General features: G+C 49.1%; 1 protein-coding gene across 1 annotated transcript in view; it reads right to left on the reverse strand.

The window, feature by feature from the left end:
• LOC138946700 (uncharacterized) overlaps positions 1–5,000 on the reverse strand; it is an 11,240-nt gene that overhangs the window by 615 nt on the left and 5,625 nt on the right. The gene's annotated exons all lie outside the window — the stretch shown is intronic.

Raw genomic sequence — 5,000 nt, forward strand, 5'->3', positions numbered from 1 at the left:
GACGGTGCCCACAATGATACCAGACATAGCGACGTGCTGTTCACATGGCAGACTTACACGCTGTTCACATGGCAGACTTACACGCTGTTCACATGGCAGACTTACACGCTGTTCACATGGCAGACTTACACGCTGTTCACATGGCAGACTTACACGCTGTTCACACGGCAGACTTACACGCTGTTCACATGGCAGACTTACACGCTGTTCACATGGCAGACTTACACGCTGTTCACACGGCAGACTTACACGCTGTTCACATGGCAGACTTACACGCTGTTCACATGGCAGACTTACACGCTGTTCACATGGCAGACTTACACGCTGTTCACACGGCAGACTTACACGCTGTTCACATGGCAGACTTACACGCTGTTCACATGGCAGACTTACACGCTGTTCACATGGCAGACTTACACGCTGTTCACACGGCAGACTTACACGCTGTTCACATGGCAGACTTACACGCTGTTCACATGGCAGACTTACACGCTGTTCACACGGCAGACTTACACGCTGTTCATATGGCAGACTTACACGCTGTTCACATGGCAGACTTACACGCTGTTCACATGGCAGACTTACACGCTGTTCACATGGCAGACTTACACGCTGTTCACATGGCAGACTTACACGCTGTTCACACTGCAGACTTACACGCTGTTCACACGGCAGACTTACACGCTGTTCACACGGCAGACTTACACGCTGTTCACATGGCAGACTTACACGCTGTTCACATGGCAGACTTACACGCTGTTCACACGGCAGACTTACACGCTGTTCACACGGCAGACTTACACGCTGTTCACATGGCAGACTTACACGCTGTTCACACGGCAGACTTACACGCTGTTCACACGGCAGACTTACACGCTGTTCACACGGCAGACTTACACGCTGTTCACATGGCAGACTTACACGCTGTTCACATGGCAGACTTACACGCTGTTCACATGGCAGACTTACACGCTGTTCACATGGCAGACTTACACGCTGTTCACATGGCAGACTTACACGCTGTTCACATGGCAGACTTACACGCTGTTCACATGGCAGACTTACACGCTGTTCACACGGCAGACTTACACGCTGTTCACATGGCAGACTTACACGCTGTTCACATGGCAGACTTACACGCTGTTCACACGGCAGACTTACACGCTGTTCACATGGCAGACTTACACGCTGTTCACATGGCAGACTTACACGCTGTTCACACGGCAGTCTTACACGCTGTTCACATGGCAGACTTACACGCTGTTCACACGGCAGACTTACACGCTGTTCACACGGCAGACTTACACGCTGTTCACATGGCAGACTTACACGCTGTTCACACGGCAGACATACACGCTGTTCACATGGCAGACTTACACGCTGTTCACATGGCAGACTTACACGCTGTTCACATGGCAGACTTACACGCTGTTCACACGGCAGACTTACACGCTGTTCACATGGCAGACTTACACGCTGTTCACATGGCAGACTTACACGCTGTTCACATGGCAGACTTACACGCTGTTCACACGGCAGACTTACACGCTGTTCACACGGCAGACTTACACGCTGTTCACATGGCAGACTTACACGCTGTTCACATGGCAGACTTACACGCTGTTCACATGGCAGACTTACACGCTGTTCACATGGCAGACTTACACGCTGTTCACATGGCAGACTTACACGCTGTTCACACGGCAGACTTACACGCTGTTCACACGGCAGACTTACACGCTGTTCACATGGCAGACTTACACGCTGTTCACATGGCAGACTTACACGCTGTTCACATGGCAGACTTACACGCTGTTCACATGGCAGACTTACACGCTGTTCACATGGCAGACTTACACGCTGTTCACATGGCAGACTTACACGCTGTTCACACGGCAGACTTACACGCTGTTCACACGGCAGACTTACACGCTGTTCACATGGCAGACTTACACGCTGTTCACATGGCAGACTTACACGCTGTTCACATGGCAGACTTACACGCTGTTCACATGGCAGACTTACACGCTGTTCACATGGCAGACTTACACGCTGTTCACATGGCAGACTTACACGCTGTTCACACGGCAGACTTACACGCTGTTCACATGCCAGACTTACACGCTGTTCACATGGCAGACTTACACGCTGTTCACATGGCAGACTTACACGCTGTTCACATGGCAGACTTACACGCTGTTCACACGGCAGACTTACACGCTTTTCACATGGCAGACTTACACGCTGTTCACATGGCAGACTTACACGCTGTTCACACGGCAGACTTACACGCTGTTCACATGGCAGACTTACACGCTGTTCACATGGCAGACTTACACGCTGTTCACATGGCAGACTTACACGCTGTTCACATGGCAGACTTACACGCTGTTCACACTGCAGACTTACACGCTGTTCACATGGCAGACTTACACGCTGTTCACATGGCAGACTTACACGCTGTTCACATGGCAGACTTACACGCTGTTCACCATGGCAGACTTACACGCTGTTCACACGGCAGACTTACACGCTGTTCACATGGCAGACTTACACGCTGTTCACATGGCAGACTTACACGCTGTTCTCATGGCAGACTTACACGCTGTTCACATGGCAGACTTACACGCTGTTCACCATGGCAGACTTACACGCTGTTCACCATGGCAGACTTACACGCTGTTCACATGGCAGACTTACATGCTGTTCACATGGCAGACTTACACGCTGTTCACCATGGCAGACTTACACGCTGTTCACATGGCAGACTTACACGCTGTTCACCATGGCAGACTTACACGCTGTTCACATGGCAGACTTACACGCTGTTCACCATGGCAGACTTACACGCTGTTCACATGGCAGACTTACACGCTGTTCACATGGCAGACTTACACGCTGTTCACATGGCAGACTTACACGCTGTTCACATGGCAGACTTACACGCTGTTCACATGGCAGACTTACACGCTGTTCACATGGCAGACTTACACGCTGTTCACATAGGCAGAAATGTTCAACTGACTTGCTTCTGACAAAAAACACTTGAAAGTTGAGTCAGTGAAAATTGGATGTTAATCTGCCAAGTGAACAGCACGTCGCCAAGTGAACAGCATTTGTACAACCAACTTTCCACCAAAGTGGTTGATTTCCAGTCTGTTGCTCACAAGTCGCTGAGACCAAGTCGGCAAAAAGTGTGCCAGGTGAACAGTCCAGATGATTTAGTTCCGATTTAGTTCGGATTCAGCAGCGATTCGAAAACTCAGGTGAGCACCGCCCACTTTGGCCGTGACTCTGCCCAGATTCTGAACTGGTAAACCCTGGCGCGATCTATAATTATGGTTTGAGGCTATATTTAGCTGTCAGAATGCACGCTCACCAATGGTTCGCTTTGTTATGCCTCCCAAATCTTCAACTGCTGACTAACCATTTGAATACCCCTTGCGCTGTGTACATGGCAGCGAATTTCAACCAACTTAGTTCCGACAAAAATCGTTAGAAAGTTGAGTTTAAGTCGGCCATGCGAACAGGCACACAACTTCTAATGTAAGCGATCAACATCACATAATATATGTCAAGGCTCATACGTGTGAGAAAATCATACTTCAACTCCGACTCATAGCTACACTCTACAGCCCAGGACTCCCCAAATGATGCGTCCCTGCGTCATATACGCACTAGAAGCCAAAAACACGTACTAGAAATTCATTGAGGGGGTTCCGGGACGCACTAAACCGAAAAAGAGCGGCGGGTCCCGGGACGCATTACATATCCGTTATCGTACATACCCTGGTTAAGAACTGTTTTCAGATTGTAGTCGTCCTGTAAGTCTAGTGCAAGTGAGACGAAAAAGGACACTTCATATCACACCATGCGTGTTCTCAATGTGTTTTTAGTACACAGGGGCTCCGCTGAGGGGGTCCATGGACTCTCTGACAATTATAAATGGGGGTCCCGGGACCCGCCAGGTGGGGCATCCGTGGGGAGCCCTGCTGAGCCTATAGCATTGTCTCAAAACGAAATTGATAAGAGTTGTCCGTCCCTGACATAGCCCGCAGCGCTGTCGGCGGGTAGTTCCGGTTGTTTTGTTTACGTCCAAAAGAAGAAGAAGATTATTTAGTGGTGGAGGGAAACGTTGCTGTGTCTGCTGTTCAAACTACGCGGGTAAAGACGTTGAAGGGCGGATTGTCATGCGGTTCCATTTTGCAAACACAAACCGGAACTACCTGCCGTTCCAGGGGCGCAACTCTGTCCGACTAGTATCGCGTTAGTTTCGAGACAGTGCTATAGCTGCCTTTGTGTGGAGTGGGAACTTGTTTGATGAATTAATTGTGTAATGAACACACGTGTCAGTCGGCTGCTAAAGCAAGTCAGGAAAGTCCTCCCACTCTACATAGGAAGCTGTCAATATGCTGAATTTTGGTACATCTTGAACACACGGCCAGTACCATATAACTGGCCTTGATACGGAACGATCCAAGGGGGGGCAATCTCAGTCATCTGAAAGAGGGAAATCCAAACGCAATCCGCCTTGTTCGATTTTATGGGCTTGGACGATAGAGAAAAATAAGAAAAGCAAAAGCTGGAGTCCAGTCTGGACGAAACTGCTATCAAGAACGCAGAATTGATTTTTTCTGAGTTTTTGTTTTAGCCGTAAGCGCCATTTCTCATTTCGAATTTCTCATAACTGCTGTTCACAATGCGGCCGCAGTGAAACCAACAAAGGGGCCTCACTCTGGAAGAGTTTCCTGCTCCGATAAACATGGCGCTTACGGCTAAAAAAAACTCAGAAAAAATCAATTCTGCGTTCTTGATAGTAGTTTCGTCCAGACTGGACTCCAGCTTTTGCTTTTCTTATTTTTCTCTATCGTCCAAGCCCATAAAATCGAACAAGGCGGATTGCGTTTGGATTTCCCTCTTTCAGATGACTGAGATTGCCCCCCCTTGGATCGTTCCGTATCAAGGCCAGTTATACGGTACTGGCCGTGTGTTCAAGATGA

Source organism: Littorina saxatilis, linkage group LG14, assembly GCF_037325665.1.
Source record: "Littorina saxatilis isolate snail1 linkage group LG14, US_GU_Lsax_2.0, whole genome shotgun sequence".
In the NCBI taxonomy this organism is placed as follows: domain Eukaryota; kingdom Metazoa; phylum Mollusca; class Gastropoda; order Littorinimorpha; family Littorinidae; genus Littorina; species Littorina saxatilis.